Here is a 27724-nt window from a genome sequence, read left to right as displayed (position 1 = left end):
GTGCTTTTTTTGGATTTAAACGAACGTAAATTTGGCATACGCATATAATGGGCACCACTATCCTGTGGCTGGGAAGTGGTATCACAGACGAAAGGCAGAGTCATATCAGGCAAAAGGGTCACTCCAGGCAGCAATACATCTAAATCGGGGGTCACAAGCAATAAGATCAATCCAGGCAATCAGGGTGATCAAGTCACAGTCAGAGTTAAAAACCATGTATCAGACAAAAAGCAGAGTATACACAAGAACAGAAGCATGGAGAAGCAAGCAAGTGAACGCTATAATCAGCAATAGTTCAGTGAACCTGACAAGTATTTAAAGCAGCATTAGTCAATCATGACAGGTGTCAGATTAAGCTGCAGGTGAGTGGAGTTCATGTCATCACACCCAGGCTGACATCAAAACTGCAGCAGCAGAAATGAAAACAGCAATTCTCTCTGTCCTCCCCCCTCCACCTAAGCATCTCTCTCTGCCTCCCCCCACATCAGCATCTCTCTCTGCCCCCCCCCCACGTCAGCATCTTTCTGTCCCCCCCATGTCAGTATCTTTCTCTGTCCTCCCCACGTCAGCATCTCTCTGTCCCCCCCACGTCAGCATCTCTCTGTCATCCCCCCCACGTCAGCATCTCTCTCTGTCCCTTCACTCTCCGTTCCTTTACTTACCTTCTTTCCTCACTTTCGACTGTCTTCATTCCTGATGTCCTCTCTGCTGCTGCTCCTCCTCACGGATGCTGTCGGACGTGTTGACGTTACGCCTGGCCATTAGTAAGAACAGTGAGGAGGAGGATCTGGTGCTGGATATGGGCAGCATGGTGGCCAAGTGGTTAGCACTTCTGCCTCACAGCGCTGGAGTCATGAGTTCAATTCCCGACCATGGCCTTATATGTGTGGAGTTAGTATGTTCTCCCCATGTTTGCGTGGGTTTCCTACGGGTGCTTACTAAAGTGATTGACAATCACCCATATAGAATTACACCCTTGAGACAAAGGCAAATCTGTGATAAAATCCATGAAATGTGGGTCCATGGAACACTGGGCAAGGGTGAAGGGATCATTTGTACCATGGATAAATCTCTGGGTATTTTCACCCTGGAACAAATTTCACAGGACTGGACAAAGTCTCTTGCATCTTTATTCACAGAAGGACCCCAAACAGAACAAAAACACAATTTTATAGTCTTAGTGATATCTGCATGTCCAGATGTTTTCCTGTCATGGACTTCAAACAACACGGATGGTCTCAGAGACAAACAACAAATTGGGAGGCTACTAATGAACTGAGTTGCAAAATCCTGAGTCAGTCCTGAGACAATAACTGGGTTGCCAAATCCTGAGTCAACCCTGAGACAATGGATTAGAATGGATGACAGAAGTAAATAAATGGGATCCTCATATTTCTGTAGGAAGCATCTGCCTTCATATTTTTAGAAACAGGGTAATATGTGATCACAAAATTGAACCGTGAGAAGAAAAGAGCCCAGCATGCCTGTCTGAGGTTCAACCTCTTGGCAGTCTAGATGTATAGGAGATTATGGTGATCAGTGCACACCGTAATAGTATTATTAGCACCTTCCAACCAGTGTCTCCATTCTTCGAATGCCCATTTAATGGCCAACAACTCGCAACTTCTTACATCATAATTTATTTCTGCCACTGAAAGTTTCTTAGAAAAGAATGCACAGGGTTGTAACTTTCCGACCAAATTTCAGACCAAGACACTTGTGACAGAACTGCCCCTACACTAACATCAGAAGCTTCCACTTAAATGATGAAAGGCAGCTCTGTGTTCGGATGCTTAAGGATAGATGCAGTAACAAAGGCCTTTTTGAGAGTCTCAAATGCTTTAACAGCTTCAGTCGGCCATACAGATGAACAAGCTCCTATCTTAGTCAATAGACTAATAGTTGCCACTATTACTGAACTATTGCGAATTAGCTCCTGTAATAATTGGTGAACACGAGAAACCTTTGGATGACTTTAAGTTAATGGGGAGACTAATCTGTGATGGCTGGATCCACAGTAAATCCATTGGCAGAAAATAAATACCCCAAAAATGCCACAGTGGGGACTTTAAACTCACATTTCTCCAAATTGGCATTACAGAAACTCTGAGATAATCACTAATGCACTTGTTCACGGTGTTGAGACAGAGATGTAGAGTAGATCAAGATGTCATCCAGATACACTATGACAAATTTAATCAGATAATCACGTAGTACATCATTGATCAAGTCTTGAAAAATGGATGGTGCATTAGATAGACGAAACACCATAACACAGTACTCGTAATGTCCAGAATAAGTATTAAAAGTGATCTTCCGTTCATCGCCCTTCTGACTAAAGCACATAATTTGATGCACAAATAAATCTATCTTAGAAAATACAGAAGCACATCTCAACTGGTCAAAACAACTGGGAAATTAGCAGCAAGGGATACTTGTTTTTCATGATGATCCGATTCAGACCTCTGCAATCAATGCAAGGTCGCAAATCTCCGTCTTTCATTTTGACAAAGAAAAATCCAGCACCAAGGGATGACCGAGAAGGACCCTTTTTTTCAAGTTCTCCGACATATAATACTCCATGGCTTTGGACTATTCAAAGGAAAGAAAATATAAACAAGTCATATGAAATTTACAACCTGGCTGAAGATCAATAGCACAGTCTTACAGGTGATGTGGTGGTAGTGTATCTGCAGCTTGTTTGGAGAAAACATCTGTAAAATCTTCATACTATTGCAGCAATAGTGTGGGACCTGGGTTGCCCGAAGCGTTAGCAATCTTAACAGGTATGGCTACGCATGTACCCTGGCAGTCTTTCCCCCATGCCACCAGTTCTCCTGCGGACCAGTCATGGACAGGATTGTGCTTGGCCATGGCTACCCCAGAACCATAGGGTACATGAGTGAATGAAAAAGGATTCTTTATGGAGTAATTCCACTATTTGGGCAAGAGAGCTGGTACTCTCTAGCACACTGCCGCCCATAAATAGATGTCCATCCAAACCACAAACATGTACTGAAACTTGTAATGGTTGAGTAGGTACAGCAAATGTCTGTGTCCAGAGATATAGCCAGAAATTTTCCAGCTATCCACAAAAGCCAAGACATCAAAACTCCCAGAGGCCAGGAAATCTGGGCAGGTAACTGGAGGGAATTTTTGTTCTGTAAAGGATATATGCTTAGATGAATTTTCCTAGAATCCCCTAGGAGTTTCAATGTTTTTTAAGGCATTCCTGTAAAAATGGCCTTTTTCACTGCAGTGGACATAATCGTTGCCGAATGCACCTAGTTCTCTCCTCAGAGTTAAGACGAGAAACAGCTATCTGCATAGGTTCAGAATCCCGTCTAAGCTGAGTTAGGGAAACCGTTCTGCGGATGAGATTCCTTTTCCAGTGTTCTTTCATTTCTTTCACCGGTCAATGTGAATTGTCAAACACATAATGGACTCCAGAGAATCAGGAGCTGGATATTGTACCAATATGTCCTTTATTTGTTCAGAGAGACCCAAATGAAACTTACTGCAGATGGCTGGGTCATTCCAAACACAATCTGAGGTATATCTGCTAAATTCTATACAGTATTCTTCAACAGAACGACATCCCTGTTTCAAAGATCTTAGTTTAGACTCTGCAGAAGTGACTTTGTCAGCATCGTCATTCAGGAAGCCCAAGGCCTGAAAAAAAAGAATCTACAGATAACAATACCAAATTGTTGGGTATAATCCAAATGCCCAGGTTTGTGGATTTCCTTGCAACAAGGATATAATACCCAATCGCTGGTGTTCAGATCCTGAAGACTTAGGACGTAGACTGAACATCTGTCTGGAAGATGAAGCTTGGGTTCTTGAACATCAATTTCCTGAGAAGAGGTAGTTCTGGAGTCCTGTTCATTAACAGACATTCTGACACTGAGCTTGCAGTTGATTCTCCAGCACTTGTGCTGGGGAGAGGAGTAGTATCCATGAAAGTAAATCCCAAGTATGTAGGTCGGTTATAATGTCACAAATCACCCTACTAATTAATTTATCAGAACCTGTTGTAAACGAGAACTACACCTTTAGCAACCCCCTATCCCATGGAACCATATATGTTTGCCAGTACTTAGTTATCCCTATGACTTAATCTTGAGTAGTGATAACTTGACTCAGGTAGGACTAGGTAGTGGGATGCTGAGTAGAGATCTCTATGGCAACAGGGATAAAGGATGCACCTGGACCAGATTAAGCAGATATAGTGAGTTGCAGTAAGGTGTCATACCAACCTTGACAGGTATAACACCCTGAATTTTTGAGTAGATGAAGGATGTAATGCTATTTGTGGCTTGTGTGATATTGGCCCTGGAGAGCAACAGATCCAAAACACGCGAGGGCGGTATTGCCAAAACCAAAACACAAAGTTAATACAGATCCAAAACACGGGGGTCAGTGCACATCTCTACTTGGTGATAAGTTTTAACAATAGTTTAGTCTTTTCTATTAGAAAGAGAGATTCAATTGAGAAAGGACAATTTGTAGTTTGTAGGGAAAAAAACAATATGAAAGTCTTAACTCACTATGAAAAATATCCTCTGCCGCTCTAAAAACTGATGACTGATGCCATGCCTCAAGGGCATCCAGTGCGCTGCTTGGATACCTGGATTAGACCTCACCTCACAGATACACAGAGTGGAGGCAAGGAGTCACCGGACAGTGAGGAAATGCCATTTAGTTCACTTCAGCTGGTCTCTGTGCAGCTCATCCACTTTCAAGCTGTCGGGAGGAGAACATACATGAGGAATTTCAATTCAAGTGCTGGGGAGGAGGGTTTCTGTGCCTAGCACTTCCAACACTACCGACATCCCCACAACTGACAGTACTGCAAGACCCACCCCCCTCACACACAAAATGAACATTGGCAGGGCTCCAGATTCTGGAGAAACTTCACGCTTGCAGATTGGGAACTGCCAATTTAGACGTGCCGGTATGTCATATCGTCTCATACTGGCACACTTCTTGCACTGGTCACCATGGTAAAATCATCACATGAATAAGTAAATCCAAGACTTATATATAGGGACCATCACCTCAACAGCAGTCCATACAGTCTCTCTTAAACTGATCCAATGTAAATATAGTGGTGGTTAACAGATTAGTATGTAAAATAGTATGCAAAAGATTCACAGATAGTCTTAAGCAAGAATACTTGCTGTGATGTGTGCTCTTCATCAGCTCTGTGAAACAATCCTCCATTGCAAAGTGATTTTTATGTGCAAGTGTCCATACAATCCGGAACTAGAACTCGGTCACAAAAATTAAATCTTCTGGAACATGTCCACTGGACAGATGAAACCAAAATAGCTATTTGGTCTTAATGATCAATCAATCACAGTTTATCACCACAAGAACTTTATACCCACCAAACAGAATGATGGAGGGCTGATGACTTGAAGTTGTTTTGCAGCCACATGACTTGGATGTCTTGCAATTATTCATTCCAACATGAACTTCTTTTTACACGAGAGTATACCTACAAAAAAAATTGAGGCCATCTGTCTGACATCTAAAGCTTGGCCAAAATTGGATCATGATCCTATGAGCTCTAGCAAATCAAGTGAATGGCCGAAAAAGAAAAAAATTAAGGTTTTGAGTTCACCGAGTCAATTCCAGACCTCAACCAGATTGAGTTATTTGGAATATTTACACATAAGGACCCTAAAACTAGAAATATAACCATTAATAGGATCATGGGTTTGTGATGATTCTACTTTGTAGATCAGGCATTTTCTGGTCTTCTTGCCCTAAGCTTGACAAGATCATAATCATTTGGCATTGATTTTTCATTGTGTAATCCCAGCTTTCCCATTGTGGTATTAGGTAGCAGCATAATTAATGGCAAAATTCCCCTTAGACTATGCTAGATGTTTAGTCAGTTAACAGGAAAAGATATATCATCAATTTTCTAGTATGTTTCAGAAGAAGTCAATTAGACTGAATATAGCAAACACAGAAACATTTACATTACAAACTAGTGGCAGATACAGTTAAAATCAGAACTGTAGAGGTAGTATGATCGTTTGGGTTTCTGAGTAGTTTGGCCAGAAAATCTAAAGTGGAAGCACAACATTCAATAAAATATTTCCAGTCACTGCTCTCTTACTGAAAACTTAACACTTGATACATTACTGACTAAAGAGTTAAACAAGATAAAAGCAAAACATTATATTCAACCGGCCATGGTTTCTTTTGTAGACACAAATCCATATTTCATAGTAGAAACACAGCTTTTCACTGGTTGGTGGAATTTGCACACAAGGATCCTCAGTGGGCTGCAAACATGCAGTATGGACATCTTGTATGTGAGCTTTTACATCTTCATAGAATTCAGCTCTAAAGTCACAATCATCACATTGAAGAAAATCCATGTTTTTACATCTGGAAATTCTGAAACACAGATGAAGGAAAGTTTACATTAAATTGAACAAGAGGATTTGCAAGGTTTTCCAAATTAAGAAATAAAAAAAAAAAAATGTTTGATGTGTTTAATGTGACATGACATGTAATTGATAGACTGCAAATATTCACATACGTTATGTTAGTGGATTCACAGTCATATGCTTAACATCCATATTACTTTGGTACAAGGGCACTGAAGAAGATGGGAGTAAAAAATTGTCTTTGAAGTCTAATAAAGCCTCGTTATACAAACAGCATTATATAAAGTAAGACTTTCAATAAAGACTTTCATTTACTTTGATAGGTCTCCGATGATATAGTGAGCATTTTTAACCTTTGAACTGCACCATATACTTTTTGTTAAAGTTTATACAAGAAAGAAAAAATATATAGGACACCAATTGGAAAAATGTTGCAAAAAAATTGATTATTATACTATGATAAAAATTGTGCTATTTTATTGGTTGTTATTATTACTATTATTACCATTTATTTATATAGCGCCACTAATTCCACAGACTAGGGTCAATTTGTTAGCAGCCAATTAACCTACTAGTATGTTTTTGGAGTGTGGGAGGAAACTGGAGCACCCGGAGGAAACCCACAGAAACACAGGGAGAACATACAAACTCCTCACAGATAAGGCCATGGTCGGGAATTGAACTCAAGTGCTGTAAGGGAGAAGTGCTAACCACTTAGCATCCGTGCTGCCATGGTTTGTTTTATTATATTCAATAGTAATTCAATATTATACATCAGTGGTTCCCAAACTGTGCGCCTTGGCTCCCTGGGGTGCCGTCGTGATCTCACAGGGGTGCCAAGGCCAGGGCCCATGGTAAGCTAGGCAGGGGATTACTTTGTAACTATTTTGGCTTAGGGGTGCCTTGAAAAAATCATGAAGATCCTAAGGGTGACTTAAACTAAGAAAGTATGGGATCCACTGTTATACATATTAAACTAAAGGTAGAACAGACCAGTGCTGGCCATATAAAAGAGGTTGAAAATCTGGTCCTCAAATCCCATGACTACATTTCAGTACAAATACAAAACTTTGTCAAGGAAGCCTGAAAAACTATAATCCTACAGAAATACATAAAAGACTCAGTTTTTGGATCTACTGGTTCATTTACAACTAAGCATCTGTAAGAACGCACAATACTGCTAAATACCCTCTTAATGTAGGTTGCATATTACATATACAATATAAATTTACAGTAACTACCCTATAAAAGGGGTTGTGTTCCAAAGAAACAATTGAGAAAGAGGAGTTAAGAATAATTACAATATTTTCCTAATATTAGTGCTAAAAGTATATATAGCTCTACTCATTTAGATAAGTAATAACTTTGAAGTTGTTAGCATGCACATACTTCAAGATGATCTCCAAAGTGATGCTTTGCTGCATGGTAAGTTCACTGTGCAGGACATTTTAAACTCCACAAAATAATAGCATCAAACTACTAAAGAAAAAAAAGAAACCTTTAGTACTTTATCAGAATTCAGCCTGCTACTGTAAATCTCTGCTAAGAAAGACAGAATGTCCTCTTTTTCACACACACTTTCACCTAAACTACAGCTTGTCTTTTCCCCATTAATATAAGTCTTTGCACTAGATACTTTCAAAACAAGCTGCAGTGATCAAGATACTTCAAGCTCTTATTTCAGAGCACAAGACTGGATTGTGTGGAAGAGGTTGCTATCTGCTGTAGGTCAAATTACAGCAGCAAATGAAGCCCCACCCCATGTTTCTTCAACACAATCCATTACATCTCAAAGCGTTTTTTTTTTACATGGTGCAGATGACTCTTGCATTCTAAGCACTTCACAGAAAAGCAGAAAGAAAAGTTTTTATCCTCCACCCATCCCCCTAAGCTTTGTCCTTTCATCTCAGCTAATGAAGGCACTGCTCTGCTGAAAATTTCTAGCACGCGTTCCAGAGCTAGGAGACATGTCTACATTTTCCTTGCTGTTAGAAAGACTTTGTGCACCCCCTGGTGCTCTTGCGTTTTGTGTGGTTGAGATTGTCTTCTCTCGCTCTCCCTCTCCCTTCTGGTTGCTCATTATTCAGAGAGAGGCAGAGACACATGCACACACACACACTCAGTGAGAGAGACGGATCTTTCAGGTCATCTGCAGCTGCAGAGCAACAGCAGCAGCCAGTGAAGGAGAGAGGAGGAGAAAAACACAGGGAAGATGGCAATCCTTCATTGCTGAGACTGGCAACACGAGAGTCAAGGAACAACTCCAAGCAGAGAGCCACCATCTCTCCACATACATAGACACAACGCCAGGACCTGAAGGAGCAGGACAACAAGAGGCTGGAGCTGCAACGTCCAGAGCACTCTGTAAGTTCTTGCATTGAAGTCATCTCTGTGTTTAATTGCTATTGTTTGCTTGTTGTTTAATATCAATCTACCAGAAGAATACTAGAGTTTAAGATCTGCAGATTGGGGTTGCTTTCACATTATTGTAGAGGGGTGGGAAGCTTCTTTGGCGTGCTGTCTGGAGAAGAAAGGAGGTGGTGGTAGATATGGCAGGAGGAGGAGGAGAAGGACGGCTAATTAATGAATCCATTAATTGACCCCTCTGCTTTTTCCAAACACCCCCATGTGGTGGATATTAAAAAGAACTTGAGCATAAAGGAAAAAGAAAGCTAGGGACTGAGGAGGTGATGTTTGCATGCACTTATATATGTGTAGCAGACAGTGAGAGACACAGTGGGGGGTTTGAAACATTACAGATTGCTCAGTGGCTGCATGACCAAAAACGAGAGGGTGACCTCTTTATGAGCTTGGTTTGGGTTTTCCCTCCACCCCTCCCTTTGCTTATCAAGAGGTCTCCTGGCACCCTTCCCTCCTAAGCTGAGTTGACATGAAAGGTTGAATTGTGGGTCGAAATATCTTGTTTGGGAGGGAGGGAAGTGGGGCTATTGTGCAGTTCTGGGCTGGTATTTCAGGAGGGTCAGCTTATAGAAGAAAGGGAGCCACTGTACATGCTGTGCATTAATAAAGAGGATATGGAAAGTCCTCACCTCACTTCATCTACCTACATTATGTAGTGGGAAAAGCAAAGCAATTCTAGATCCATTTAAAACCTTATAGCTTTTGTTTTCATATATTTTTGTATCTGTTAGCAGCCAGACTGGTTTGGTTTCAGTCCAGACTTCATAGTAAAAAAAACTGTTCCATCATGCTAAGTATCAAGCTTCCTCCTTCTGGTAACCTTTCTCTCTTCATAATTGTTTACTGTGTTTATCTCAGCAAACTAATTTCTATATTTTGAGGAGAACCTTCAAGATGGGAGTTCCCATCAGCTTGTTTATTCTCTGCATGGTTTAAAGGAAGTCATTGTATGTTTAGAGAGGAACTGGCTTTACTGGTTGCTGCAGAAAGCAATGGTCTGAGTCATGTAACTCATGTCATGCTGTAGTCCAAACAGAAAATGGAGGACAGAAGGCTTCCAAGTAGACAAAGCTGAGATGGAGCTTTGCAACAAAAACTGGGCTGTGAAACATCTCAATGGTTTACCATGACATATTCTTGTTCATCAGACTTTGTTGCAGTAATTCTTTAACATTTAGGATGGTTTCTTTGGAATTTGTTTCCACATGCATGGTTTAGAAATGATTTAATTTCATTTTCTTCCAGTAATTTCTGGTTTTCAAACATACATTACAATTATAGAAGAACATCATTCATATAAATTGATTCTAATGTTGTGCTGACAGCCCTAATTTACAAATACACTGGAACTCATATGCCTCTTTCTCCTTAGCGAGCCCTGTTATTCAACTTATAAATGTACATTCATAAACCAATTCTCCTTATTTTCATAAACATCAAATGTGTCCAACACATTTATCATAATTGAGTTATGGTATATATTTAGGCTACTCATAAAATAAATAATCTAATTACATTTACACATTCTGAGTTTCTATTGTGTTTTGACCAATGCTGAAAAAACCTGCTCTTTGCATTTCATAACCAGAGATGAAAATACATGCCAACATATGAGGTGCACCTCATCTGAACAACTTAATATGTATAAAGGAAGACCAGGTTCTAGATCTGTTTTAGTCTGTATATATTCTCAACCTCATATACTCATAAATTGGGGGCCTTGTATACACAAAATGGATGCACCATTGTGTTGGCTGAATCAGTCGGCCTATCCGTTCACAGCTAGTGACATCACTGAGACATGAGTGTACTTCCTTCTTATCTCGCCTGCTCCCGCTGATAGAAATCCTGTTGGAGATTATTGAGGACTGGAGTTGGGAAACACTGGCCTAGATGACTTAAATAGCCATGACCTCTATTTTCACAAAATGGTTCTACAGTGATCTGAAGCATATGGCTAAGTATTAAGCAAGAAACATACCAAATTTAAAAAGGGGAGCACTCACAACTCATGGACACATGCTTTAGATTCCCTTTTGTAGATGTGCTATTTCTATAGCAAGGAGTTTGTAGCTAACTCTTGTTTTAGGAAGGTTTTTACTTTATTTAGCTCACTGTTTTAGCACCTTTAGGTTTACAAACCTTTGTCCTTAGTACAACGTACTTTGTTGGAGGTATAAGTCCCATGTCTCTAAAACCAATGTTCCATATTTCTGCATATATGATCAAAATGACTGTCTGTAAGTTGGTAGTTAACAAGGTGCTGGGAAATTTAGATAGAACCAGATGTTTAAATCAGGTGCTAGTCCAAGTTGAAACCAAAGCATAAGACATATCTACACTTCTCCAAGTGCTGCAGGCGCGTAGTGGACAAGTTGAACAAGAAAATTTATGTGGTGACGAAGTTGGATTTATGGATGGTCTCCAACTTGCATAAGTATTTATAGATACAGACATTACACATAAAAGTCATGTTTGTTTCTGCTGCAAAGTGTCATTAAAGGGTTTAACACTAATCCATTGAGGACAGGAAAGCAGTTTTTGTTTAATGTCCATATTATAGGAACACTGATATTATTAAACCATGGATCCCCTTTACATCTTACAATTTAGTACTTCTTGTTTGTTTTGACCTTGACCTGTTTTCAGACCATCTGATTTTTTTTTTCTCCCTAATCTTCCTAAGCCTCATATGGCAATTTATTTAATTCATAGAGAAAGAGAAGCCCAGTGGTACAGAGAGACGCTGAAGAACTTAGTTCAAATCCCAGTTATAGCTCCTTATGTCTTTAGACGAGTCCCTTGTGCCAATATATGCCACTTATTGCTATGCATCAATTGAGCAAGTGCTTAAATTTTCGCATATTGTATGGTCTTGCATTGATATTGGAGCACAGTGCTGGACTAAGGCTATTAATCTTAAACTATGTAGCCCAATGTTGCCCACTGAGTTCCTGTTTCCGTCCACCTCATGCTCCTGCTTTGTGTACTGCCACATAATTCATACAGCTGTATGCAGCCCATTCTTCCTAAAACTGCATCCTCAAATTGTTTTACCTTTTATTTCTGATGCTTTTTGTGATGGATAATCTCCGTACCTCACACTCGCTCCCCAGGTGAACATTTTCTGTTCATAATGTTTTACTAAAAATCTTTACACTTTCTGGTGAATATTCTGTGTAACCACTCTTTTTTTCACTTTTATTTAGTGCTCTCCCTGTTAATATCTGCTCCCTTACACTGCATTGTACTGGCTGATTCAGCTACTAGTATCCAATCATTCTACTCTCATTGCACATATCCTCTTTCTTCTTGACACCTCTCTATGCACTCATTAATCCATCCTCTTCTTACTTTCCTCTACCTACCCTCTCGCCAGCATATTGGCTCTACCCTTCCCTTTCTTTGTTCCCCGCTATCCTCTTTCTTCTACTTCTGGTGATCTTTCTGCTCCCCACTATCTTCCCACATTACTACTTCCACTCCTAAATTTCCCATTCATCATGTACCTCCACCCCCCCCCCCCTTCCCCAACAATTTATCCACTTTCCCGCCTCCCCTTTTCCTGGTACTCTGGAATGCTAGATCTGTTTGTAACAAATGAGCATCGTCGACAACCTGTTCTTCTCTAATTCCCTCAATCTGTCTGGAATTTGGCTCTGTCCCTTTGACCGTGCTTCCCCTTCATCTTTCTTCTGTGGGATCTCTTGTTGACCCCGTAACAGGCAAGGTGTTGAATTGGGTAGGCTTCTTTCTGTCCCCAAGCTGTACCTTCCTTCCTCGCCAAGTTGATTCCCCTCTTCCCATTTCTCTCCACCCTCTTGTATCCAAACTACTTGAATTATTTGTTCACAACTGTCTGACCCACTATCCCTTCACTCACTGATTTCTTGACCCTCTTCTTTACACACTCTAGTATGCACTGAGACTGCCCTACATAAGGTGACCAGTAATCTACAAACAACTAGTCAATAGCTCCCTACTTCTCCCCACTCACCTTGACATCTCTGCTGCTTTCGATATAGTTGACCACCTCTTCTCCTGGACCACCTTCAATCCCATGGACTTTATGGCACTCAATTGGTTCATTTTCTACCACTAAAAAAAATTCCTCCAGTGTCTCTACTTAAAGCACATTGCCTCTATCTTTTGGGATCCCTCAGTGCTGTTTTAGACCCTTTGTCTTACCATGTAAAAATTATTGAATTGTATATTGCAATTAACTAGTTATCCATACATTTATCAACCCAATCTTTAGTATTAAAATGTAACTTTCCACAAAGCATTGCATTATTAATTTTTATTCAACATAGAGGTGTTAATTGTTGTATTGCGGAAGACCCTCTTTTCCTCTATAAGTGAAGCTTTCAGAGAACCTTCTGGTTGAAGCCTTTGTGTTGAAGGGTGTGTCTGTTGGCAGGATTTGCTAATGCAAACAGAAGGCTGGTAATTAAGAAAGGTCATTTAGACTTTGGAATCCAGCAAGCTGTTCAGTCAGATAAGGTCTTCTCTCTGCAGAAATACAACTCCCATGTGAGCAAAGGGAATATGGACCTGACCTATTGTTTACTTCAGGTTAGCGTGTTTTGTTTTTGTTGCCTGGTATTAACTCTTGATTATTTTTTTCTAAATATATTTTTCATGTTACATTCTAAAGGAACATATTTGAACCCTAACCTCCTTAAATGTTTAACAAAATGAAAGCAGGTTTTCCTAGAGATGGTTAACTCAGTTTTCTAAGAAGGAAAAAATGTGCAGCATGTACTTTATCATCCACATTCCATTCTCTAGTAGTAGCATTAATTTCTGCACAAGCAGTCTGCTGAGTCCAACATAAGAGTGGAATGGTCCCTGAAGCCATATTGTGTTCAAGCTTCAGCCTTCCAGTGTCTGCATTTAAAATGGCTGCTTCCAAAGCTCTTTGAAGCAGTGTCTCCTTTCTCTGAAACATGCTAGAAATATTCAGCCGAGCAGTGCCTCTTAGCTGAGAAGAAAGGTCTAAGCATGGGGGAAGGGTAGAGGAGAAAACCGGATGATCTTCTTTTCTGTGAAGTGCTTAGAATGCAGGAATCCTGCATCAGGAAATAATGTAGTCAGATGTAATAGACTGTATGAAGGAGACATGGTGTGGGACTTCATTTGCTGCTGTACTTTGAACTACAGCAGATAGCAGATAATAGCTTGAAGTATCTTGATTACAGTCTGTCTTTAATCATAAGTATTATAAAGGATTATATTGATAGGTGAGGGAAGACAAGCTGTAGCTTTGGTGAAAGTAAATCACAGAGAAAGTTCAGTCTGTCTTAGCAGAGGCTTGTAGCAGCAGCTTAAGATGGACAAATTCTAATGCAATACTCTTTTCTTTAGCCATCACTATATGGAGTCTGCAATGTTCTCCTCCTAGTCACCCTGACATACAGTATATCATCACAGTAGAGATGAATTTCAAGCATGTGCAAGCAAGGAACTTCAAATTTAACACTTATCTGAACCAGTAGAGCTTTATTTAGTACATCCTTTAGCTGTCACTCCAGTTGGGAATAAAGGATTTTTAGGTAAATGTTTTAAATAACAATATATTTTTTTATTGCTATAGTATTGCAGTTAAGATTGTATTCATTCTTAACTTTCATTTTTTCCTTTTGAACAAAGCAGTTTTTAGATGTTTTAATATAGACACAATAAAGTATTAAACCCTTCAGGAACTGAATATGAAGATGCAGCCATAATTATGAAAACAAAGGGAACCATTTTGCAACGATAGCAGTTCTAGAGCAGCACCCAGTCCTGCTTAGCAGTTCTAGAGTAACATTCAAATGAATGAACTCTCCAACTTGTATAGGCTAGAGTAGCCACATCCATAGGTGCGAATGTCAGACCCAGAAATGCAGGCAGTGTATTGACACAAAGTAATTAACCTGATGTGCTTTGTAGGTACTGATCAGGCAGTTATAATACCTTGTTAATACCTTAACGCTTATTCCAGTCTCTATATGGCAAGTGTAGTATGCTGCAGAAAATTACCTGGTCACATATTAAAATATATGCACTCGCTAAATTCTCTCTCTTTAGGGCCCTTTTAATAGTCAATGTTTTCTTGCTGTTGAACATCAGTCTGTATGATCAGAAAAAAAATTGTTTAATATCCATGGATTGAGGATTTACTAATTTTACAGTAAAGTGGTGAAAATCCTTTTTGGCATACGGTTTGAAGAATAATGGAAATCTGTTATCAGGAGGGGAAAGCAACCACTTAAATAAGTAACCCCATTGTTTTACACAACAGTCACTTTATGGAGGATATTAAAAAGTAGAAAAAGTGAGGAGCTGCTTGTTTAAGTGGTGGTTGCTCTTTGATTGCACTTAAATGTAGGAATTCATTTATTCACTAGGTTTACATATACACCCCCATGTTTTTGAGATGGGGGACAAAAAACTTTTGGGTAAAGAAATGAGGGAAGCTAGAGATTCCACATCTAACATTTACATGGATTTGTATATTTATAGTAAGATGTCCAGTAGGGGTATCTACTTCTTAGCTGGGTGATTTGACTTTGTTCTCCCATAGGTGCCTTATTTAGAGATTTCTTGGCACCACCTCTGTGTAAAGAGAAAAGGTCAAGGTTTGTTTGAATTCTGGGCTGTAATCTCTTCTCCAAGACTTGAAAGAGGTTGTTGTGCAGCGCAGGCTGACATTTATGGAGGACAGGGATAGTTCTCAGCTCTGTTTTCTCCCCTCTGCATAGTTTAAACAATCTACTCATGACTAGAGAAAGGAAATACAAAATCTGACTTTATTAGGTTTGGAATATCATATGTTTTTATTAGCCTGTCCTTAATTATCAGTCATTTTAGATTGGTTTATGTCCAATACAAGATTGCATATTAACACACAAGTTGGCAAGCCTATAAACATTTCAACTTGAGTTTAATAAGTGACACAAATTGCTTATTGGTCCAACCTTGTTGCAATGGTGAAAAATGAGTTTTCGAGACTATATAATCCAGTCACACCACAATGTTGATTCAAAGGTCAATAAATTGAGTATAGAAAGATATAAATGTAAGTTTTTTTTGCTTGGAGGATAGAAGATAGTCTCAGTGTATGAGGGAAGGAATTCCTCAGATTTGGTGCAGCCTGAAAGAAATCCTGCAACAGAATGTGAGCAAGCTGTGAGTGTGGATGAGAGATGCAGTTCTTGATCAGAAAGAGGAGTTGAGCTGGAAGATATTTTAGGAGTATGTAGAGAGATGTAAGTTGGTGTAGTTTAGTTGTAATATTTTCTATTGAATTCATTAAAAGTACAGGCATTGTAGGCATTAGTGAAGCAGCAGTAGAAGAACATTTTGCATGGAAAAATAGTCTGGTCACTGCATCCAAAATAGATATTAGGAGGGAAAGTCTGGTCTAAGGGAGATGAATAAAAAGGAATTTCAACAGTCAATGTGGGAGATTGAGTAGATGAAGTAATGTTTTTCCGTGTCTTATTTGAGCTATGTGAGAGTTTTCTTGGATGTATGTATAATAATTTGGTGGTACATTGGATGTGGAGATCATACAAAGGCAGCGAGTTAGGCTGGGTACAGACTATTGTGTTTTCAGCCAATTATTGGTCCAATCAGACGATAAACTGATTTGCCTGATATCACAGTAGTGCGTCTAAAGCATATTGAGGAGGGTACAACTCTCTACACATGGGCTGTTCATAGGGATCTGGCCTGCTGATTTAGCCACTTCAGCTTGATGAACTCTACCAATGATTAATTTCAGTCACATTCCAGCAGGAGTGTAGGAAGACTGATTCATTGCATCCTGATGTGTGCAAACTTTCATACAGTGACCAGAAGCCACCATACTCTTTATATATCTTTTACTGTCATGGGGATTATTATTATCCTTTATAAGGCATAGCAAGATTTCCGCAACGCCCTACACAATACAAACAGTAAACAATACAGGGTAGATGAATAAATGTATAATACCAAAATTCCAGAAGCTCAAGGCGTAGCTATTATAGTGAAGTTGGAGCAGAATAATAGGTATAGAGGCAGGAGGGAAGCGGGCCCTGCATGAATATAGCTTCCATCTTAAAAGAAGGACAGACAGCAGGCACAAAAAGGGAGTCAGTAGAGGGGATCTAATGCAGGGGGAGCGAGCTAAGGGGCAGGGAGGAGATGAGAACGAGCATGGAGAGAGAGTTAGGGGAATAGCTGGTAGGCTTTGAGGAACAGGTGAGTTTTAAGGGCCCGTTTGAAGGAGGACAGTCAGAGTGTGGGAGGTCGTTTCTGTGGAGGGGGGGAGGGAATTCTTGGATTTTGCAGTGGGATGAGGTGATCAGAGTGGAGGTGTGGCAATGGTCATTGGCCGAGCGCAGGGAGCAGGAGGGAGTTTGAATGGAGAGGAGGTTGGAGGTATAAGGAACAGTTGAGTGGGAGAGGGCCTTGTAGGTAATGATGAGGATTTTGAAAAGGATTCTGTAGGAGGAGAGCCAGTGTAAGGAAAGACAGAGGGGGGAAGCAGAAGAGCGTCTTGAAAAGAAGAAAAGTTTTAAAAGTCGCGTTGAGTATAAAACGAACGGGGGCGAGGTGGGAGTGTACGAGGCCAGCGAAAAGGTTACATTAATCAAGACAGGAAGTGATGAGTGTATGGCTAATGGGTTTTCCTGAGAAAGGAAGTGACAGATGCGGGCGATGTTGCGTAGTTGGAAGCAACAGGATTGGGCCAGGGATTGAATGTTGGGGGCAAAAGAGGAGGAGAAGTCAAGAGTGACACCCAGGCAGCGGAGATGGAGAACAGAAGAGATGGTGGTGTTAACAGTTATAGAAAGATTAAGGTGGGATGAGAATCTAGAAGGAGGGAAAACAATGAATTTGGTTTTAGCAATGTTTATTTTGAGAAAACGTGAGGACATCCAAGAGGGTATGGCGGAGACAGTCAGATACACGAGAGAGGAGGTGGGGGGAAAGATCAGGAGAATATATTGAGTTGAACCCAGGGAGGAAGTATACAGCAAATAGAGTAGATGACTGAGAACAGAGCCCTGAGGAACTCCTACAGGGAGGGTGGAGAAGGGGGAGGAATAGCCAGATGATGATACAGAGAAGGAACGGCTACCGAGGTAAGAGTTGAACCACGCGAAGACAGAGAGAGAAGGGTCTGAAACAGGTGGGGGTGGTCCACGGGGCAAAGGCCATGGAGAGGTCCAGGAGGATGAGCAGGGGGAAGTGACCCCTGAATTTAACCGAAAGAAGATCATTAGTAACTTTGGCCAGGGAGATTTAAGTGGAGTGGAGTGGAGGTGCCAGAAACTGGATTGACAGTAGAGTGACAGGTTAAAGAGGTGTGCTTGGTCGGAGCAGTCAATGGAGGAGAGGGAGCGAAGGAGGTGATAGGTGATGGGATCCAGGTGACCGAGAAAGACGAAAGAATGAGGGTGCTGACTTCTGCGATGTAGAGCGGAAGGAGCACCAGAGTTGGTTGTTGGAGGAAGGTGGAGCAATGAGGGTGGCAGGAGGGGGGATGGGAGGAGAAGATGTGGAGTATGATAGACTCAATGAAGTCTGTAGCAGTAAAGGGAGATCGGATTGGGAGCGTGAGGAGAAAGTTGAACGTGGCGAATAGGCGGCAGGAATTAGAAGACTGAGAAGAAATGAGGGACTTGACAAAGATTGTTTAGCGAGGGAGATGGTGGACCAGTAGGAAGAGAAGATAAGTTTAAAATGAAGGCAGATCCAAAGCTAAAAGAAGAAAAAGTTAAACGTCTGTGACATGCGACATGATGAACAGGTTTCATTATTGGTGGGAGAACACCCAATGGTGTCAGAATTCTCTGAGGCATAATATGTCCTCAATGATGAAGACAAGGCTTTAGATCACTCTGTTATGCTGATTGAGATAGAATAACAGACTGGAAGAATTTAAAAGATGGTGGTGCTTGAAATCATTGTTCTTTCTCTGTTAACATGGTTATCTGCAAGGAAACACGTGCAGTCATCATTGCTTTGCACAAAAAGGGCTTCACAGGCAATGATATTGCTGCTAGTAAGATTGGACCTAAATCATCCATTTATCGGATCATCAAGAACTTCAAGGAGAGAGGTTCAATAGTTGTGAAGAAGATTTCTGGGTGCCCAAGAACGTCCAGCAAGCGCCAGGGCTGCCTCCTAATCTGTGGGATTGGGCACCACAAGTGCTTGCTCAGGAATGGCAGCAGGCAGGTGTGAGTGCATCTGCACGCACAGTGAGGCGAAGACTTTTGGAGGATGGCCTGGTGTCAAGAAGGCCAGCAAAGAAGCCACTTCTCTTCAGGAAAAACATCAGGGACATACTGATATTCTGCAAAAGGTACAGGGATTGGACTGTTGAGGACTGGATTAAGGTCATTTTCTCTGATGAATCCCCTTTGAGATTGTTTGGGGCATCTGGAAAATGCTTGCCTGGAGAAGGAAAGGTGAACGCTACCATCAGTCCTGTCTCATGCTAACAGTAAAGTATCCTGAGACCATTCATGTATAGGGTTGCTTCTCAGCCAAGAGAGTGGGCTCATTCACAATTTTGTCTACGAACACAGCCATTAATAAAGAATAGTACCAAAACATTCTCCAAGAGCAACTTCTCCCAACCATCCAAGCACAGTTTGGTGACGAACAATGCTATTCCAGCATGATGGAGCACCTTGTCATAAGATGAAAGTGATAACTAAGTGGCTTGGAGATCAAAACATCAATATTTTGGTTCCATGGCCAGGAAACTCCCCAGACCTTAATCCAGTGGTTCCCAAACTGTGCGCCTAGGCTCCCTGGGGTGCCTTCGAGATCTCACAGGGGTGCCTCGGCGAGGGCCAGTGGTAGGCAAGCCGGGGGACTACTTGGTAATTATTTCGGCTTAGGGGTGCCTTGAAAAAGTTTTGGAAACCCTAAAGATACCTTGAACTGAAAAAGTTTGCAATCCACTACGTTAATCCCTTTTGAGACCTTGTGGTCAATCCTCAAGAGGCGGGTAGACAAACAAAACCCTACAAAAATTCTGACAAACTCTAAGCATTGGTTAGGCAAGAGTAGGCGGCCAGCAGTCAGTATGTGGCCCAGAAGTTGATTGACAGCATGACAGGGTGAATTGCAGAGGTCTTCAAAAAGAAGGGTCAACACTGCAAATATTGACTCTTTGCATAAACTTAATGTAATTGTCAATAAAAGCCGTTGACACTTATGAAATAAATGCTTTGTAATTTTACTTCATTATACCATAGCAACATCTGACAAAAAGGTCTAAAAACACTGAAGCAGAAAACTTTGTGAAAACCAATACTTATGTCAGTCTCAAAACTTTTGGCCTTGACTGTACAGTTAGTTGATTCGGCATTTTGATCCAGAGTTTTCTTTTCCACCGGTCGTTTGTAAAATAGCTCATTGTTAGACTTTGCATATAGTGTGTACCTAGGGTAAGATGGAGTATGGTTGATTGTCATTTTTTAACCAGAATTAGAGATATTAAGTAAGTAGCTTCTGTTAACTGGTAGAAAGATTATTAGCTCTGTTTTTTTTAAAATTTAATTTGAAGTGAGCAAATGGCATCCAAGATGAAATGACAGAATTTTATTAACACTGAGAAAACACAGATTGTAAAAGGTCTAAAGAGGATGTATACATTTGTGTCATCTGCATAGAGCGAATATAGAAACCTAAAGAAGCACATTAGTTTTCCAAGAGAAGCGCTATAGATTGAGATAAGCAGAGGACCTAGTGATCCCTGGGAGTACTACAACTCATAGAATAAATGGAGAGAAGGTTGATCCACAGAAATGAACACTGAAGTGGATATCTGATAGGTAGAATGATAACCAGGAAAGGACCGTGTCTGGAAGACCTAGGTAATGCAGCATTTGTATGATAAAATGGTGTCAAATGCATTTTAGAGAGAATTAGAAGTGATTAGTGGCCTTTAGATTGACCTCGGATCAACTGATTGATCATCTTATTCTGTACAGTCTCTGTGAAGAGGCTTCAATAGGTGGTGTGCGGAATGGAGGCATGTGAGGCAAGTGTAGGAAAACATCTCAAGAAGCTTAGAGGTGCATGCGAGTTAATAGATTGAATGCTAATCTGAGAGAGAATTTTGGTCAGAATGATTTTTTTTCCAGAACAGGGGAAAAAACTGCACAAATGAATAATAATGGAAAAATACCAAGCGGACAGGGAAGAAATTACAGATGCTGATTAAGGATGTGATGAGCGCAGGAGACAAATGGAAGCCGATTTCTGAGGGGAAAGGGTTGAGAGGACAGGTTGTAGATTGTGAGAAGAAGTGGTGACTAGAAATTTTATCTTCATTTGTGGGATCAAATGAACAGTGTGTAGGAAAGGTATCATGTAGGTGGTTGTCCAGAGAGAAGCATACTATCGTAGGCTGAATATTGTTCTTGAAGTAGGAAGGAAGACATTGAGAAGAGATTTACATACATTAAAGATGTATTTGACGTAAATTTTGGGAAAGCATTTAAAGTTCTTTTGTGTGCCAGAGATTGTGATTGATGCTAAAAAGAAAGGGTAGATGGAACCAGATGAACATATCTTGGCAACAGCCCTTTCTCAAGATGTTTGACTGCCAGATCAGGACAGGAGAATGTAGATATTGGGGAAAGAAGTGGACAGTAGTTGAAAATCAGTAGAACTGATTTCTGTGGTTATGCAGTGACAAGGTGGCGGGCGATTGCAAAGAGGTTAAAATTGTGGAAGAGACATTGTCTGAGAGAGAGTTGAAAGAAATTAGAAAGCAGACCAAGTTGAGAGAAAACAAGATCAAGGAAGTGGCCCGTCATGATGAGTAGAAGAGCAGGTTCACTGGGATAGAGGAGGTTATAAAAAATAGTCTGGAAGCAGAAAGAAAATGTGGATAATAAATTGAGTTTTAAAATTACCCAGATGATAGTGGGGGGTGTCTGAGAAGAAGAAATGAGAGAGCCAGGCAGAGAAATGTTTAAAAAGTTACTAGGGTGATAAAGGGATACCATAAATCACATGTAAATGGGCTGTAGGTAAAGAAGGGCCTGATTTTGTGAGCCATGATTTTGTCATTTCATAAAGGTTAAAGTTGTTTGAGAGGAACAGATCTTTGACACAAACAGATGATACAGTCTGTAGGGCAAATTTAAAGAGTCTTAAAAGTGATTAGAGACAGTTAATATGTTTGCAGTTTTCTGGATCTATAGTGTGCATGAATTGCAAGTGGTATGGGGGAAGTGATGATTTCAAAGGTGTGATCAGCTGGCCAATCTTATAAATAAGCCAAAGTGCAATGTTCAGTGTGCTAGTGTTAAGTGTATCTCCGATGAGACACATGGAAATTAGACAGATATTGCAGGAGATCACACAGGAAATTTCAGACATATACATGTAGATTAAGCATTGGAAACATTATTAATATGGTTAATTAGTTTTAGCCCTAATTCTTTGCAAATCACAGTGTGTATGAGCCAAAAGGACATCTGATCCGAATGAAAATCTGATTACTTCTAATTATTAATTGTGCTGCATGAGATCCAAATTAAACAAAGAGCAGATCACAGCCTAGTAGTAGTGAATAGATTGGTGCAAGGCCACATGTAGACACATTTGGATTAATGGATGGTCACCAGCATGTTTGTCTGTTTAGTGTTTTCTACACACGTATTTTATAAATGCAACATTATATGTATGCAGGTGATAAATATGTACAGAAACAGACAACACAATACTGTCATGTTTTTCTGGGTATTCTAGTCTGACAATGCTACAAAGAGCCATTTAAGTGTTCACCACTGATCCATCTGGTACACGAAATCTGCTTCTGTTTGTCTTTAATAAGCCACACGATAGAGAAGCCATATCATTTATTTACAAGACTTGTTTGTGGTACTGGACTGTCATAGTATAGACCAGAGGTGGGCAAACTCTCAGTCAGTCCTCAAGGGCTACCAACAGTTCATGTTTTTAGGATTTCTGTCTGTAGAAACAGGTGGGATAATTGCTGACCCAGCCAAATAGATTAACTCACCTGTGCATGATTAAAGAAATCCTAAAAACATGAACTGTTGGTAGCCCTTGAGGACTGAGAGTTTGCCCACCTCTGGTATAGACCATATGTCCATATTTTGAAAATGAATTGAAATTCTAAAATACAATTTTAAAAGAAGTTTACAATACTTTATTTAAATATTTCAATACCATTTGCAAATTTAATACTTTGTATTGCTAATTGTCCTTAATTTGGTATCTTGAATTTTTGGCCTTTAAGGACATCAGTTGGTTTTGAAACCTATCTGCAAAATTTTGGACATTTACTACCAATTCAAAACACAACCGTACTTCTCCATCATATATTTGCCCCCAATGTTGTCATAGAGATGTGGCTTGACCGTGTTAGTTATAAATAAGAAATTCACATTACCCTATTTGTACACATTTAATGTAATGGTGTCCTATACACAAGAGAGAATGGTGTCTTGACACGTTTGTAGTAAATGTGAAAGCTGCGTTTTCCATATATAATGTAATTAAATACAAAGCACCCTCACATTTGTTGTTTACCACTTTAGAAATCAAAGAGGAATCTTATTTCCTGCTATAGTCCAAAGGGTCCGACAGATAAGAAATATGCGTAGATGGCAGCAAATTTACTTTATGCTGCATTCATTACCCTGGACATTTTATCAGCTTCTATTTTCATAAAAATTACATCATCATGTGGATATATACAAAGCCTTCAATTCCCACAAAAGATACCTCTCTTAAGAAGCGCATCTGGGAATGCATCAAAGTCTCATTAGTTCACATCTCCACAGGGCTACATTAATGTTATTGCTCCCTTAATATACTCAAGTAACTCTTGCCTATCCCCATTTCGCCTCTTGCGGCATAAGGGAAGGCAAATTTAAAATACCAAAATCTAGATACTGGCATGTGCAGAATAGAAGTACATATAGTTAGGACCCACAAATGGACATACATCCAACATTAAATTAGGCCAGTATTGTGGTGGTGCAGTCACCCACGTCTAGTTGTCTGCACATGTACCCCATTGCTCACTTACGTAAGTGTCTTGATGCTCTGAGATTTTGAGACACACTTCTCTTAGTAAGTCCAAATCTGTATTTGTTTGTTGTCCTTGATAAACATTTCAGTTCCATAATCTGGAACCATCATCATTTCCTCTATACCACCGATTGAACACACCTTTTAGTTATGTCCTCCAGGAATAATGAAGTCGGGAAAGGCAAAGCTCATCTAGAGATTAAAAAAGGATTGCAGGAGGGGATTTAGCCAACGTGGTTATGACGATTGTCCAACCGAGTGTTTCTTTCACTAATTTCTATTCTTAAACTCGCTGTATGATTTGTCCGTGATTCTCTTGAAGACTCAAATGAGGCTTCAATATGACTGTGAACACCACTATTTTGTTACTTTTAGCATTTGTGGATCTTGTACATATCTGCCACTGTCACTTCTACAGTGAGATAATCCGTGTCTGTTTAACCACCTATTTTTATTATTGTTATAACACCAGCATCTTTAGACATATAAAATTTATGAAAAGCGGACCCTTTGAATGTATTTTTATCTGCTAACATAAACATTTCCTAACTTAATTTGTCTAATAGAACTCTTTGCTTTGCATCTTTTGTTGAGCAAAATTAAGGTCAAAATAATTTATTCTGCCCAAAGAAAGTGGAAATAGAGTTGGCACCAACTCTATTTCCACTTTCTTTGGCTATATTATTCTTAGTACTTTTTAGTGGATTGTGTGCAGGAAAATAGAGGGTAGATATCCTTCTTGGTCAGCGCAGGCATTCAAATTCTCTTTTTTTTTACATATAATTTATTCAGTCCAGGTTGTGGGGGTCTTTTCCCTTATTCATCCTGAGGCCCCACTTGCAGCACCCATTCCTTGTCCTTGTCCTCCCCTGTACTTTTTCCCTGACACCACTTGCTGCTAATCTCCTATACGTTTTCTACAAAGGTGGAAGTGCGAGTTGATGCATAGAGCAGCGAGTGCTTCCTACTGCCATTATTATAAGAGAAGGTCTGTGAAATATAGCAGGATTGCAGACGCTGTGGATAGAGGAGGGCTCCAAGCTTACTTCCACCCCAGTGTCTTTCTTACTGTATTATATAGGGGACTGTAGGCTGCAGCACGTGATAATTGGTGTATGTATCCAGGTACACTTCCTCATGCAATCAGTGTATATGGGAAAAGCAGTGACCAACTACAGGAATAAAGGTACTGAGAAGGGTAATTCTACTGGGAGCGAGGTACTATACTAGTCTTTATCGCTCCTAGAATCCTATAGTACCAAGCAATAATTATCTCTAAAAGGAGCCAGGATAGCTGCTGTGTCTGGTTCTAAACAAATTTAATGGTATAGAGGAGTAAGAGTAGAGGATAATTGTATATGAACAAAGCTTAGGTTAGTGAACTGTCCTTGATTTTCAACAGATGATAATACTGATTACCTCTCTGGTAATAGGATTTCCTGCAGATGAGGTCATTGGAAATAGTGTTGCAGCTAAGGTGGTTTCCTAGTTAAATCTTTGAAGCAATTATGTGGGGAGAACATGAGATGGGTCTGTATAGTAATCTAGATAAACTTCTAATTAAAATATTGATCTAAATGTATACCGATTTTGGACCAACTTGAGTAATTGCGTCTGAAAAGCAGAGATGTACAGATTCACTGAGCTGTGTAGTACTTGCCTTTAGAAGTATTTCCATTTAATTTTGATGTTTTGTCTTTATGTCAATCTAGAAAAAAGTGCATTCCATTTAGATCTTCTTTTGGAAATTGTAATAATTTGGATACAAAGTATAGTTGCATAGGTATCTAATTTAAGAAAACTATACTTTGTAATTGGTGACTATTTATACTATATCAATGTTTAGACCTGAAGCTCAGCCTTCCATAAATTGCATTCTTTTCATTGTTATGCTTGGTGGTTTTAAAAGCCAATTTGCTGCAGACATTTTGTTTTCCTGCACAATGAAGCTTTCAGAGAACCTTTTAGTTGAACCCTTTGTGTTGAAGGTGTATCTCTTGGCAGAAATTGCTGATGCAGACAGGCTGGTGATTAACGAAGGTCATTTAGACTTGCCGTCAGATGATGTCCTCTCTCTCTCTCTGCACAGCAGAAGGACAGCCCCCACGAGAACAGGAGCAATGAGGTTACAGTTATATTTTTTTGGCTTCACTTTTTCTTTTCCTTTTTTGTGCAGGTTCATTAAATCTAGTTGTTTCATGTTGCTTGTTTTCAACATTTTTAACATGTCTAAGCTTCACCTATAATCTTTTACCAAGCTAAAAACATGTTCTACAAATGATTAACTCTTATCCTGAAACAAAAATTTTGCAGCATGTATCTTTAACCAAGAATTATATTTACAAATGAAAGTTTTCTGCTTGAGCAGTGTGCTGTGTCCAGATAAGACTGGAATGGTGTGGAGCCATGTTGTGTTGAGGCTACAAGCTTTTTTGTTTCTGTATTCACTGAGTTAAAATGGCTGCTTCTAAAGCTCTGAGGACTTAACTGCATAGTGACAGCTTCTGCAGGCAGTGTCTCCTATCTCTGGAACATGTGCTAGAAATATTCAGCAGAGCACTATCTGCTTTTAACTGAGAAGAAAGGTCTAGGCTTGGGGGATGGTAGAGGGAAAAAAACTGGATGATCTGCTTTTCCGTGAAGTGCTTAGAATGCAGGAGTCATCTGCACCATGGAAAAAATGTATTGAGATGTAATGGATTGTGCAGAAGAGACATGGGCTGGGATTCATTTTTGCTGCTGTAATTTGATCTACAGCAGATAGAAACCTCTTCCACACAATAGAGGCTTGTGCTCTGAAGTAAGAGCTTGATATATCTTGATTACTTCTTGTTTTAAAACTATCCAGTGAAACGGATTATATTGATAGGTAGAAAGGCAAGCAGGAACTTAGATGAAAATGTTTGTGAGAGAATATTAGATCTTTCTTACCAAAGGCTTATTGCAGCATTCCTCTAGTGAACTTAATGTATGGTATAACATCAATATGGAGATAATTTTGAGGTATAAGCAAGCTCATTTTTAACACTTCTCTGTCTGAGTAGAGCTTCATTATATATTTTAGCTTCTAATGCACCACACCTGATGAGCTGCACTAAGAAGCAAAGTTACACCGGAATATACCTTTTATTTCTGTTATTAAAGTGTACCCATCTCCTACACACAGAAGACACCGCCATTTTGTGGGCGGAACAAATATTAATGCTACACTTTAATTGGGATCTAGGGGTGTTAATGATGCCTCACTGATGTGCCTAGAGAATTGATAAGCAGGCTGCATTCTCATAAGTATTGGCCCAACCCACAACATGGCTGTCTCCACTATATGCCTATGTTAGGTGAATATTAAAGAGAAGACTAATCATTCTCTGCTATTATGTCTCATTAATGTGCTATATTGTAATACAGTTACAGTAAAGTATAATGCCTTCTAGAATCTATCATAAATAAGAAGGAACAATAGAAGCTCTAGAACTGCTAAGCAAGCCCAAGAGTTTAAAAATATTGTTATCTGCATATGACATATCATTACATTTCTGTTTATATGGATAAACAGAAAGCTGTATGTATTTGTGTACCTTGGCAAACTTATACATTGCCACACATTGACATCTCTTCACAAACATAGAAACTATGTTGGGAACAATCTGTTCTGCATTGTCTACCAGGACACAATGACCATCTTTTATGACCTGTGGATTGGGGTTGCTTTCACGTTACCTGGAGAACAAAGGTGCTAATGGGTTTGGGAAGAGGAGGAGGGGAAGGGCAGCTATTAATTAATTAATAAACACCGCAGTCCCTAATGTCCCAAAATAATAGTT

At 39.8% G+C, this 27724-nt stretch overlaps 1 protein-coding gene across 1 annotated transcript in view; it reads left to right on the top strand.

The window, feature by feature from the left end:
- Nucleotides 1-8246: 8246 nt before the first annotated feature.
- Nucleotides 8247-27724, top strand: part of ZNF462 (zinc finger protein 462) — an 85417-nt gene continuing 65939 nt past the window's right edge. The window contains exon 1 of the mRNA XM_075210325.1: nucleotides 8247-8774. The gene's annotated coding sequence lies outside the window, so the exon portion shown is untranslated. The remainder of the gene's footprint in view (nucleotides 8775-27724) is intronic.

This window comes from Mixophyes fleayi, chromosome 1, assembly GCF_038048845.1.
Source record: "Mixophyes fleayi isolate aMixFle1 chromosome 1, aMixFle1.hap1, whole genome shotgun sequence".
NCBI classification, from domain to species: domain Eukaryota; kingdom Metazoa; phylum Chordata; class Amphibia; order Anura; family Limnodynastidae; genus Mixophyes; species Mixophyes fleayi.
This window is presented reverse-complemented; position numbering and strand designations above follow the sequence as displayed.